Genomic DNA, 14,158 nt, shown 5'->3' with positions numbered 1-14,158 from the left:
CTACCGCCGCCTTGTGGGGAAGGAAGGAATGGTAAAAGTTCAATAGCCCCAAGAAGGCCTGAAGTTCAGTCTTGCTCTTGGGCGCTGGGGCATCACAAATGGCCCGTACCTTGTCCCCAGTCGGGTGGACCCCTTCTGCGTCCACCATAAATCCCAGAAAGTCCACCTGAGGCACTCCTAGTAGACATTTTTCCCGCTTCACCTTGAGACCCGCCGTCTGGAAACGGTGCAGAACGGTGCGGAGGCGGTCCTCAAACTCCTCTGGTGTGGGGCCGGCAATCAACACATCATCGAAGAAGGGGGTGACGCCAGGAATCCCTTTAAGGAGAGAGTCCATTATATTCTGGAATATGCCTGGTGCCACGCTGACACCGAATTGCAGCCGCTTTACCCTGAACGCTCCTCTGTGCGTCACAATCGTCTGTGCCTCTGCTGTGGCCTCATCTACTGGCAGCTGTTGATATGCTTGGGCCAAGTCCAGCTTGCCAAAAATTTTCGACCCAGCCAGGGTGGCAAGGACATGGCTGACCACTGGCACTGGGTATGCGTGGGCCGTGAGGGCCTTGTTTATGGTACATTTGTAGTCTGCGCAGATGCGGACCGAACCATTAGGCTTGACGGGTGTGACGATTGGGGTTTCCCAGGGAGCATTAGGCACCGGCTCCAGCACTCCTTGCTCTACGAGTCGGTCCAATTCCTCGTCTATACGGGGTTTCAAGGCGAACGGGACCCGGCGGGCCTTGAGCCTGACCGGTCGTACTGCGGGGTCAAGCTGTAGCGCAATGGGGGGGCCCGTATACTGTCCCAATTTCCCATCGAAAACCCCTGGAAATTCCTTGCATATGGCGTCCACGTCCACTTGTAAGCTAGTGTGGTTCACCCCGGTGACAGCTAGCCCCAGTGGTCCAAACCATGCCAATCCCAGTAAGCTAATGTAGGGGCCCTTGACCACAAGCAAGTCCAGTTGCCGCGTCCGCCCTCGGTATTGCACCCTGAAGGTCCCCACCCCCATTGTGGGGACCTTACGTTTCTGGAAGTCCCGGAGGGTGAATGGGGCCGGCCTGAGTTTGGGACCCCCAGTGGGACACAGTTTCCTTAAGGTCCTTGCCGAGATTATGGATAGAGTTGAACCCGTGTCAAGCTCCATGCGGCATGGGGCCCCCTCTATCTGTACCTCTACATAAATTTTCTCTACGTTGGGGTGGGGCAACTGGTATACCTGGAAGTCCGTGAGCTCCGTCGAGTTGCCTTGGTGCGTTGGGCCCCGGGACCTGGGGCTCTTGGATTGGTCATCTGATGCCTGGTGTCGGGTGGGCCGAGCCCGACACACCCGGGCGATGTGTCCCGATTTTCTGCACTGCCTGCACTCTGCGCTGCGGAAACGGCAGGTCCTCCTCTCGTGACTCTCCCCGCAGCTTGCGCAGTTCCCTCCTTCTCGTCGAGGCAGCTGTGGTCTGTGCGCTGCTTGAGTGCGCTGCTGTACTCGGTGCACCTCCTCCCTGTCGGATCCTGAGTCGTCGGTGAGGTCTTCATGGTGGACCCTCGGTTGGGATGGCAGGCTCGGCCGTGCCTCTTGGGTCGACCTCTCGGCAGCTTCTGTTGCCAGGGCCTCCTCCAGAGCGACCTGGAACGTTAGGTCCTTCTTAGCGTAGAGGCGTCGTTGCAGCTTCTCATCCTTCAGGCCACCGACGAGGCGGTCACGAAGCATGTTCTCCAGCTCTGAGAAGTTGCAGAACCGGGCGGCTTGGCGGAGAGAGGTCACAAACCCAGTTATGGTTTCCCCAGGGGCTTGCCGCTTTGCGTAGAAGGCATTTCGACGAGCCACCACTGAGGGCTGCGGCGAAAAGTGCCCCTTCAGCTGTTCCATTATTGTTTTGTATGGAACAGTAGCGACGTCTTCAGGCGCAAGGAGAGCCCGGGCGATTTCAAACGTCTCCTCTCCGCAGACGCTGAAGAATATCGCCCTCTTCTTGGCGTCTTCTTCGTCGGTGACCCCTTTGGCTTCTAGGAGGAAGGTGAAACGGGAGGCGTACGCTTCCCAGTCTCCAGATGCTGGGTTGAATGGCGAGAAGCTGCTGTTGGCTGCCATTCTGAGTTCCTTGTGCCCCGGAGCTGAAGCCTGGATACACGGTGCGAGGCAGCGGTGCGGCAGTTGGCGGTGCTGCGGTGCTGTGTGTGGCAGTCAGCTCAGCGGGATCCCATCCTCGTCGCCAGTGAAATATACTCAGAGTCGCAAAGTGATTTCATGCTCTTTATTCAGCTCATAGTGGTGAGGAGGAATGAATAAATGTCCCCTCACAGTATCTGCTTTATATACATTATTTACACAATGGGCTGCACATGATTGGCTAATTCTGGAATTCTACTGTAAGCCAATCAGGTTGTGGATTCACTTCTATCTGGAGCAGGATTGGGTGGTTCCTGCCAACCAATCATACTGCTGCATTGTTCTAGGACCAATCAGACTGCTGCATTCTGAATCCTATTGTTCTAGGACCAATCAGACTGCTGCCTTTTGGATCCTATTGTTCTAGGACCAATCAGACTGCTACAGTTTGGATCCTATTCAACTCAGTACATAACACCAACCCAGTTTGGAAAAAAGCTCTACCAGAAGACACTAGGAATTAAATAGCTTACAGGTTCTCAGTGCAGGTTTCAGTAATGACATTGAAGCTTTGTAATTTTTGACTGCTCATCTGCTTGGTGCTCTATATACATTGGGGGGGGGGGAGTTCCCAAGGATTCCTGATTTTTAAATTTTTTTACTTGACTATACTTTTCTCTCAGCTAAAGTAAAAGCATCATAAAATTTATCTTTTCAATACATAAATGATAAAATGCACATCTTTCATTTTCAATTTCATACTCAGATCTTCCAGTTATATCTGTTTGGGCATGCTTTCTTGGTTACTTATAAATGAAGAGTGGAGATCTCTAAAACTATAGGTTTCTTCACATATGGCATTTTCCTACATGGAGATAGACTAGTAAGAAATTGCTGAACTGTGGTAACGGAAAAGCAAACACAGACGTGTCCCTTCAGCTTCCTCAAACAATGTTGTTGTTTAAGCAGGTCACGTACTGCACATATTTGATTATTTTTTAGCTTTAAGAGTTGGGTTTTTTGTTTCAGGTTGCTGAACAAAAGCACAGAGGGGAGTTCATTAAGGATATTTTCTAGAAACAATTATAATCTCTATAATTATTTTCCTTAACTGCTTAATCAACTGGAATACAAACCAGTTATGCTGGACAAATATAATTTATACTACGCCTCTGTTCAAAAGGATTTTTCTCAAGTTTAAAAAGACATTTCACATAGAGAGATGCATTTTTAAATACGTGACTATATGTGAATTTGAAAGAAAAAGCTTTGATGGAGAATGTTACCAGACCTCACGGAAATATCTTACTCTTTTGATTTCAATCACATTTTGGTTTAAGCTTAAGATGAACCACATTAAGATTCCAGTCTTAATAAATATTAAGAAATTTAGTGAGACTTACTTCCAAATAAATGTGCACAGCGCAGACTTAGCTAATCATCCATCATTTTGGTTTTTTTAATTATTTGACACATCTAAACAGAGCCTCCTACATTGGGCTGAGTCAGTCCAGGGAAGCTTACTACAGTGATACCTCAGTTTTCCAACAGCTTAGTTCCCAAAGAACTTGGAACTCAAACACTGCAAACCCGGAAGTAGGTGTTCCAGTTTTCTTTTTTAAAAAAATAAAATAAAGTTTTTTATTTATACAACAAGAAAAACAACAACAACAACAACAAAACCAAATACCAAATTACACACAAATTACAAAAATAACCATAGACACATAATTTTCTTAGCAAACAATAAAACATCTATTGGTCTTAACACTAAAGACCCAACCTCCCGTCTATTCCATATTTCAAATTCATATTACTTATTGCCAATATACATTTTTTTCATAATTAAACTTATTCTAATAAATCTAATTTCTTATATCTACCTTGCAACTATTACTGAAGTTCCTCGAATGCTGCAACAGAATTTAAACTACTATATTTATTTTTCAAATATTCTTTGAAAACCTCCCATTTAGAAACAAATTCCTGTTTTGATTTATTCTTTATTTTTTCTGATAAACCATCTAATTCGGCATATTCTGTCAGCTTTTGGATCCAATCTTGCATTGAGGGGATTTCATTACTCTTCCATTTTGCTGTGATCAAAACTCTTGCCGCCGCCGTCGCATATAAAAAGATACCCTTCCTCTTTTGTGGAATATCCAAATCTGTTATTCCTAGGAGGTAGGCCTCTGGTTTTTTTATTAAAAGAGATCTTTAGCATTTTTTGCAGTTCTGCATGTATACTCTCCCAGAATACCTGTATTTTCCTACATGTCCACCACATATGGTAGAATGTTCCTGAGTCTCCGCATCTCCAACAATTACTTGACACATTTTTATACATTTTTGAAAGTTTCCATGGTGTTAGATACCATCGATGTTGCATTTTTTTGAAAGTTCTCTCTAATCATGTAACAATTTGTGAATTTCCAATTGATCTTCCGTAAATTTTCCCATTGGGCCATGGTTATTGAATGGCCAAAATCCTGGGACCACCGGTTTTCAAACTTTGCCCCGGAAGCCAAACGTGCTCCTGAGCTGCTGCTTTTACTGTTGCGCAGCAGTTTTGAGTCCCCCACATAGTAATTAAGGCTTTCCCCCTCTCCTTTTACCCTTAAGCAGCAAACTGAAGTGCCCCCCCCCCCGCATCGTAATGAAGGCTTTCACCCTCTCCTTTTACCCCTAAGCAGCAAATTTAAGCCCTGCCCCCATCATAATTAAAGCCTTCCATTTCTGATTGCACTGTTCTGAGGTGATATTTGGTGCTTTAGTTTTTGCTATTTTTTGCGTTTTTGTGTGGGTTTTTTCATTTTTGTGTCTTGTGGCTTGTTTTCGTTTTTTGATTGATTGATTGTGTGACTGCAGAAATGGATAAAAGCCCCCCATACAAACAATGACTATCATCAGTGCAGGTAAGAAAAAAAATTAATTGTAATTTTTTTCATCTGCAATACTGTCTTATTTATTTTATAGTACAGAACATTGATTATTGCTTTCATTTTGTGGATCAATGGTCTTGTTAGATAGTAAAATTCATGTTAAATTGCTGTTTTAGGGGTTGTTTTTAAAAGTCTGGAACAGATTAATCCATTTTGCATTACTTTCTATGGGAAAGTGCGCCTTGGTTTTGGAACGGACTTCCAGAATGGATTAAGTTTGAGAACCAAGGGACCACTGTGTGCATAATTATCCCAATTTTCTCCACATAAATACCTGGCCTTTTTTTTCCAGGAAAACACTTAGGCATTCAGTATTCAGAACTCAACTCAGGGTTGCCATCCAGTTAGTTTTTAACTAGCGGCATCAGATATTCTACAATAAACATTCTTTAACTTTTTTTTTTTTTTTAATGGAACTGTGACCGTCTTAAACAATAAAGATTGTAAATAGATTTTTGTGAAGATAAAAGTTGGATAAAGGCCTTAAGGTTGGATAAAAATGTGTGCTTATGTAATAAACAAATACATAAAATATATGCAAACTCAGAGGCTCTAGTAAGGTGTGTTGGGCACAAAGAGTGGTTTCAGATAGTGATTCAAATGCCTACCTGCATGCACACTTGCATCCATAACATTCAACCACGTCCTGAGGGGTATCATGTCACACAAGCATCTGCATATATACAATTTTCATTTGTTGCACACTCCTCTTGCTGGATCAGGGAGAAACATCTGCAGCCTCAGTGCTACAACACAGAATCTTGCAGCTATAAACTATTAGCAAGTAAACATCTGATTTTGATTTCTATATATGAGTGAAAACAGAATGTATGGATTACATTTATTAATACAGTAATCTAACTTTCTGTGGGAAAAGTTATGACCTGTTCTTATTTACTACCAAATTGTTGGGGAAATGTGAGTTAAGTTAAAATTACAGTTGAAGCCATTTATCAATTAGTCAGTGATTAATTGGTTGATCTGTTGATTACAGATTAAGTATACAGTTGTAATTAATCAGCATAGACCATCTGAACTCTCCTGCTGCCACTGCTGTTACCTGAGTCTAAGGCCGATTCTCTGAAGGAATAATGCAAAGCCCACAGTATTATATTAGCAGAGGAGCTCTTAATATACAGGAAATCATTTTTACCCTGGGAGGCAGACTGCTTTACAGTTATATATAGAACAGAGAACAAAAGAGCTGGTTCGCATGTTGTCCTATCTTTTAGAATGTTTGAGAAGAAAGGTCATCTTATATATCAGTTACTGATTAAGAAATAGAAAGCAGCAAGCAAGAATAAATGGGCAATAAAACGGGAAACCCAATTCAATGTAAGCAAGTGGAAAAAGATGCATATTGGTGCAAAAAATCCTAATTTCACATATGTACTCATTATGTCTTAACCGGCAGTGACAGACCAGGAAAGAGTCAATGAAGAAGTTGACCCAGTGTATGGCAGTTGTGAAAATGATGTACCAAGCTAGATGGGGTCTTTAGGAAAGGGATTGAAAATAAAACGATCAGTTTCATAGTGTCATTATACAAATCCATGGTATGGCCACCTTTGAAATGCTGTGCAGAGTTTTGGTCACCACACTTCCAAAAGTTATTGTAGAACTGAAAAAACGATCAGAAAAAGGCAACCAAAATGATCCAGGGGGTGGAACAAAGCCCCTATGAGGAAAGGTTACAGGTTTTGTGTTTTCTTCAGTTTTGAGGAAAAGTGAGTAAGAGGAGACACGATAGAGTTATTTAAAATGCACATTGTTGAGAAAGAGGATGGAGAAAAGTTTTTCTCCCTCTTTCATAACTGCAGAACTAAGAGCCGTCCACTGAAGCTGAATGTTAGAAGATCCAGGAGAGACAGAATAAGGTACTTCTTCACACAGCACATAGTGAAACTATGGAATTTGTTCCCACCTGATGCAGTCATTAGTGAGTACTAGCAACCAGTGGGACCCCTGACAGTTCTAAGTGCTGATTACAGAGAGGGAAAGGGGGGGGGGCAAAGCAGTAGAGAGCTCAGCATGGTGTGCCCACAGCACTGGATTGGGTCTGCCACTGCAAGAATGCAGCACAGCCTCTGCGCCCATGCAGCCTCACCAGCTGCTACTGGATGAAGTGGTAGCCATCATCTTGAAAGAAAAATCCATGGAAGATTTTGCTGGAGACAGTATGACTCTGAATACTAGTTGCTCCTCTTAACTGGATCAATTTCTCTGCCATCAGTCCCAACACTGTATCTTGGCACCTATTCAGGAGCTCATTGAGATCTGCATTAATACAAATCATACACACAATTTGCTTAATTGTGGCACCTGCCTAATTTTTTCATCACCCAACATACTGTTTTATGGTATGCTTTCATAGCTTCATGTATTCCCTTAGCGTTTTGCATGTGCCCCCTTTTGAAAGGGTTAATAATTACTCACAAGCCCTTTGTGTTGCCTAACCTGCATGGAACTACTACATATTCTATCAGTCAATAAGCACATCTTTAGCTTCTCTTAAGTTTCAGTTAAATAGGAATTGAACTCAAATTTGTAAACAGGAGGGCATAGCACCTTTTTAATGAGTGCAATTACATGGCTTTTGCTTTCTGCTTCAAAATGGTATGATTTGAATAATGTCATGGGCATTGCCAAGGCGGGCAGGGAGGTGCAGCTGCCCCCCATCAATAAAAAATACATAGCAAACTGAGGTTCTGGCCCCCCATAACAAAAGGCTTGCCCTCCCTCCAACAAAAATCCTGGCCATAGCTGTCAACGTTTCCCCTTTTTTAAGGGAAATTCCCTTATTCCGAATAGGATTCCTTGCAAGAAAAGGGAAAAGTTGACAGCTATGATCCTGGCTACGCCCATGAAAAATGTTCAATTCAAAGACAGATATAACAAGAATTACAATGCTGTGCTCCCCTCCTCTAATACAAACTGCTAGGATCTTCAAGTGCCACAATCAGTGCTATTTTTCCACCCCAACAAACTATTAAAAAAAATTTTTTTTCAAAGGAAATGTGGCTGACCATTTCCAGTTTGCATTCCAAACAAAACCTTGCTACAGTTAAATAGTTTAAAACATTTGCACTTACCTGTAAGAAGATTAATAGTCACAAGGGAGCCTAGCAGCCACTCTCAGGCTGGAGTGGTTTCAGTTTCAGTTTCCCTTGACCTGAAAGGTCTTTGGGCACAACAGGCCCCTCAGGAAAATGGCGCCAATGACTCAAGCAGGAAGGGGAAATGGGATTCCCTCAGAACAATGACATACGTGGGAATGTAAGCAGATACCTGGGCCATTCCCTGGCAAAACATGGCAGCTGGGAGGTATGTTAAACAGGTGTTACTCTGGATGTTTCCACCAACTTCTAGGGGCGATGGTAGAGTAATTTGAAGAAGCGCATCCTGCCTGAGTTACCTGACGTTTTGGAATATCCAGAATCTTCAAAGTTTACCTGACCAACAATACATGTTCCTGCCTGTGCGCAATAACTTATAAGCTCATCCTTTTGGAGTGAAGCGGGAAGTGAAGTAGCTTGGTGGAAAATACCTCCTCAGATACTGTTTCTTCACCAAACAAGATGGATGAACAGGGATGACCCCATTCCAACAGATCTCATGCCTCTTCAGAAGGATACACGAAATGAAGGTTGGTTGATTTAAGCATTGTGTGCAAACAACACATCCAGTTGTATGCTTTTGCCACTTGATTTCTTTCCTCTTCCATTGTAGCCATGAGACATATACTTTTTCCAACCAGTCCCCTCTCTTTGTTCCTCCGGACAAATAGCCGTGTAAACTTGAGACTTCAGTTTCAACCAATTTGTATCTGTTCTGCCAATTGCTGCATGCTATAGAAAGAGCCCATAGTACACAAACTGGAGCAGATCAAAAGGAGTAATATTCTTTGTTTGCCTCTTGTGACTCCCGTGGAACCCTTACAGGACTGATCCTTCTTTAGCAAGGAAGACCCTTTGGCCTAGGAATTGGAACAAAGCTCAGTAACGGTTTTTTAAAAGTGTATGAATAAATATGCAGCATTATGTTGCAACTCTACTTGGTTGAGCATTACAGCTGAATTATACCTTTTTACAGCTGAGGGTAAAACAATGAAAGACTGCAGAATGAATGGGAGGAGACCATGGGAAACGATACCTTTCTCAGAAGAAAATGGTAAGTTCTTAAAATATGCTCCATTAAAATGATGTCAACGTGAGTGATATAGGAGCTAAATGTGAACTGGGAAGTCTTTGAATCTTACCTCTGCCATTAATTCATTTGGTTGCCTTGGTCAAGTCTCTCTCTTTTTCTATCTCAGCCTAATATTTTACTTCTGCAATTTACTTCTTGCCTAATTTCCCAGGTTTACAGAGATAATGCAACGATTTCCAAAGATGACCCTCAGGGTCCCTTCTAAGTGTACAATTCTGTGATTGACCTGGTATATTGATGCTGGTTTATGAATATTAGTATGTCAGTAGATCCAAAGTGCAGTTGTTTGCATAATATCATCTGAAGCTTGGGTTTATTTATGCACAAAAAATAGGATTTTCCTGGAAAACAATTTTGGTTGCCAAATTAGATTTATCCAGTCTGACTCCCAATTTGATAAATCAGCTGTGTAGTATCACGAGTATGTGCCCTGCATTTTCTAATTCCTAAGTGCATGAGAAGGTAGGGGTGGAAAGACTGGAAAGAGCAGTTTGCTTCAAATGGGGAACACTCAGCATTTGAAATGATAGACCATGATGCGGTTTGGGAAAACCTGCTATTCATCCCTTCATTTAAGTAAACATATAGGGTACACAGTGATGTTGGCATGTTCATCCATTATGCACAGACTTGTACTACAGCCAGCTGAGCTTAATTTTGGTGTTCATATTTGAAAGTTAGGAAGCCCATTTTGACACTATTGACTTTATGTAGTGACAGAGATGTTTGTTTAAGAGCACAGCAAATGACAATGAAAGCCTAACCATCTATGTTCCTAATCCCACTTACTTGGGAGGAAGCCCCATTGAATTCAATAGAGCTTTCTTCTGAGTAAAGTGGGATTAGGAACATAGCCCCAGTGTCAAACACTGCAAATCAGCCTCAGGAGATAAGCAAGACTATTGGTACCTCCAGATCTAGACCATTGCTTTATTGGGGAAAAAACACAAAATATACCAGATCCCTACACAATCTGAAAATGAAGGACAACTTTTCTAAAGTTTACCATCCATTTACTGAATACATTTAAGTAAAGGAACATGATTGGCAGCAGGCAATCTTCTATGAGAAGATTATTTTAGGAAAACATTCTTGGATAATATGAAGGGCAACTCTGGAATTTTGCTGCTGTTTTTGGAATGCTACTGCTCTCTTCTTGTATCCTTCCTTCCATTCTCTTTCTTGCTTTGATCTCTTTATTGTTTTTATTGCCTTTTGTGTATTAGAAAAGGAAAGTAAAAACAACTGGGGGGAAATGCATCCTCTGTCACCTACTTCAAGGGTTATAACTGCATTTCATTTCTGAAACTGGTTGAAACGTATAGATGGAGTGAATATTCAATTCAGTTTTGGCAGGGGGGTCCCCTGCAGTAAAATCATTCAGAAGTCACTTAGCTTTATCTAATATTCTAGCATACAAGGACCTAGTCCCCACTGAGGTGATAAATCTGCACAAACCTGGTTTGTATTTATAGTACTACAGTGGTACCTCGGGTTAAGAACTCAGTTGGTTCTGGAGGTCTGTTCTTAACCTGAAACTGTTCTTAACCTGAGGTACCACTTTAGCTAATGGGGCCTCCCGCTGCTCTCGTGCCTTCGGAGCACAATTTCTGTTCTCATCCTGAAGCAAAGTTCTTAACCCGAGGTACTATTTCTGGGTTAGCGGAGTCTGTAACCTGAAGCGTATGTAACCCAAGGTACCACTGTAATTCATAGAATATAACTTCAGAAAGACTGAATATGCGCCTGTGAGCTTTCAAAATTTGTTGTTAACTTTTCATTGATTTCTTTGCCTTTCTCAGGTACAATATGTGTAATTGGTTGGCTTTCTGGTAACTGGTGAGTTTATCTAGATTTTTAAACAAAAGAATTCGGAGGTGTGATAAATACTTAGGAGAATTTTGTTATTTATTCAATAAAAGTAAATCCCCTCTTCCTCCCAAAAGAGCTGTAGTGATTTAAAATAAGTCACTAGCTTTGTGGTGCTTCCTAAAGAATTGCAAACAAAAAATCAAATTCACACACACAAAGAATTTAACTTTCTTTCATATTAATCAACTACTAAGCAAAATATAAACACATCTGCTCAGCTACAGCTATCTGTGAACAAACAATTTATCATTTTTGTTGGTTTTGCATTAATGACAGCTGCAGGGTTCTGGCTTAGCTTCAAGGTTTCTGCAGAGACATATAGAATGACCCATGTGTAAATGTATCTGACAAATGCCAGTGTCTGGTTCAAGAAGAAAGAGAAACATTTAGAGATATATATCAGCAGCCAACCATTTGTAAATTGAGGCTGGAATACATTTATGCAACTGGACTGGTGTTTAAATAAAGTAGTGAGAGATTAATTGAATATCTTGAGCTTCTGAAGTCTGACTTACAGCTTTCTAAGATTCAGAAGATTGATTCATTGCAAAACCAGATTTGACAGGTATTTGCATGGTAACACACATGTGGGATCCAGTCATGCTGTTGTGTCCACAGAAAATCCTCCACTAGGACCAGGTAAAATGAGTGGAAAGCTTCCTATATGATATTAGTGGCTTGAGCTGGCCAATTCTCTCTCCACTCCCCACCCCGCTTCTTCCTGTACCATCTCAGTATGTCATACATTCTGGGAACTCATGTGTCCTTGCCAGGCCATTTTGGTGGGGTGTTAATGCAATTTTTAATTTTATTCAAGCATTTGGTACACTGTTTTTCATCAAGAAAAAGATTGCAACCACTCTTATATCCACCCTCCTTATACTATACTAATTTTATGCACCTGTGTACTCCTCTGTGAGTTAGGGATGGACAGGATCGAGCGGTTGTATGGAGCCTTGTATTTCTCTTTCCAGCAATTCCTGCAGCCAAGCTGGTGCCAAACATATTACTCTGCTTTCCTTTGTTTCACATCAGTGAGGCCAAGAGGGGGGCATCTTTTTTTTATTTTTTAATATTTTATTAAGGATTTTCTTGTTTTACAGAAGTGTAGTGCCTCGTATTTTTTTTTTATGTAACATTTTTACAAATCCGTTTCATTTGTTGAGGCATTAGGGGGAGAAGAAAAAAGAAAGAAAAAAGAAAGGGGGGGGTGGAGAGAGGGAAGATGGATGGGGGTGGGGTCGGGTGGCGGTGTTTCTATTATGTTTAATGTATGTAGAGTTTGGTGTCAGCGTTGCTTGTGTTGTTCACTTGTGTTCCTTTGGTGGTGAGAGAGGTTGGGGTTGGCCTAGGGTGTGATTGTTTGCTTGTGATTGGCTATGGTGATCTTTGTTTTCATGTGTGAGTGAGGTGGGTGGGTGTTTTGGATCAGGTTAGCCATATTGATTTGTATGCTGTTGGTGGATTATTGTCATTGTCCTGTTGGGCTGTGTATGTGATAAAGGGGAGCCATACCGGGGTGAAGGCGTCTTCTTCTGTTTGTCCCCGTGTCAGTTTCAGTTTATTAGTTAATTTTTCTAGAGGGCTGTTTCCCATACTATTTGGTACCATTGGTCCATGCTTACTCCTGACAGGTCTCTCCAGTGTCTGGTTATGGTGTTTCTGGCTGCTGAGAGCAGGTGGGTTATGAGTTCTTTGTGGTGTAAATGGGCATTGTTGTCTTGGAAGATGTTTAGTAGGGCCAATTCTGGGGTGATGTCTATTGCTTGCTTAGTTATTTTACATATTTCTTGTATGGCTGTTGTCCAGAATAGTTGGATTTTGGGACACTCCCACCACATGTGGAGGTATGTGCCTGTGGAGGTGCACCCTCTCCAGCATTTTGGTGAGGTTCCTGGGTGTATTAGCGCTAGTTTCCTTGGTGTTAGGTACCACCTGTAGGTGAGTTTCAGTGTGAGTTCTTTTCTTTTCGTTGATATGGATTTAAAGGGGGGTTTAGACCACATTCTGGTCCATTGAGTGGGGTTAATCTCATAGCCTATGTCATTCTCCCATTGTTTTTTGATTGCGTCTAGGGGATTTGCGGGATTTTGGAGTAATATTTTGTATATTGCGGATACCGTCCCTTTACCGTTTCCCTTTGTTGTTAGGAGGAGGTTTTCGAAGGTTGTCAGGGGCCTAGTTGCTGCTGATTTTACTGTTGGGTTGTTTAAGAGGGCATGTAGTTGGTGTTGTGTTAACCAGGGCATTTGGGTGTCTTCTAGTTTGTCTTGTATTTCTTGTGTTGACAAGGGTTTGTTATTTTTATAAAAGTCTATGAGGCGATATAAGCCTTTGGTTCGCCAGGTTTTTATCTTGAGGTTTTGTGCTGCATGGTGGAATAATGGGTGGTACGCCAGGGGGATTAGTGGGGATGGGGTTGGGGATAGTTTGCCTATTTGTGTTTTCCATGCTTTGAGCATGGTCTGTGTGTACCTGTTAAGTGTTGTGGGAATTTTCTTTAGTTTGTTTGGGAGGAGTGGGTATGTTGTGGTGCAGGTGTTTTCAATTGTGTCCCTCTCTAGGTGTACCCATTGTTTTGTCTCATCTTCTAGTATATATGGGATTATGTGGCGTATTTGGTTGGCATTGTAATATGCTTCTATGTTGGGGATTCCCCATCTTTCTGAGGTGGGGAGGTGCAGGTATTTGGGGCTTATTCTTGGTTTTTTATGTGAGAAGATGAAAGAGTGTAGTTTTCTCTGCCAACTGCAAAGTTGGGTTGAGGGGATCCAGATTGGGAGGGTTTGGAATAGGTAGGTTAGTTTTGGGAGTGTGATCATTTTGATCATGGCTATTTTGTCTGAGAGAGTGAAGTTCATGTTATTCCATCTCTTTAGGTCTTTGTTAATTTGTCGCCACAGGGGCTTGTAGTTGTGGAGGTACAATTTATTGAGGTTTCTGGTTATTTGTACCCCTAGGTATCTGAACTTGGTGTGGCAAAGTTTTATTTTGGTGACCTTCGTGAGTTCTTTTTGGGTGTGAGGAG

General features: G+C 42.1%; 1 long non-coding RNA gene across 3 annotated transcripts in view; it reads left to right on the top strand.

Annotated features, from left to right (window-relative positions):
• Positions 1–14,158, top strand: part of LOC308473123 — an 80,816-nt gene that overhangs the window by 28,514 nt on the left and 38,144 nt on the right. For all 3 annotated transcript variants that reach the window (XR_013983915.1, XR_013983916.1, XR_013983917.1), the window contains exons 2-3: positions 8,419–8,695; positions 9,142–9,219. This is a non-coding gene — a long non-coding RNA (uncharacterized lncRNA). The remainder of the gene's footprint in view (positions 1–8,418; positions 8,696–9,141; positions 9,220–14,158) is intronic.

The sequence above is a fragment of the Podarcis pityusensis genome (assembly GCF_964106645.2).
Source record: "Podarcis pityusensis genome assembly, chromosome: 3".
Taxonomy (NCBI): domain Eukaryota; kingdom Metazoa; phylum Chordata; class Lepidosauria; order Squamata; family Lacertidae; genus Podarcis; species Podarcis pityusensis.
The sequence above is the reverse complement of the archived record's forward strand: the minus strand, read 5'-3'. Positions and strand labels throughout refer to the sequence as shown.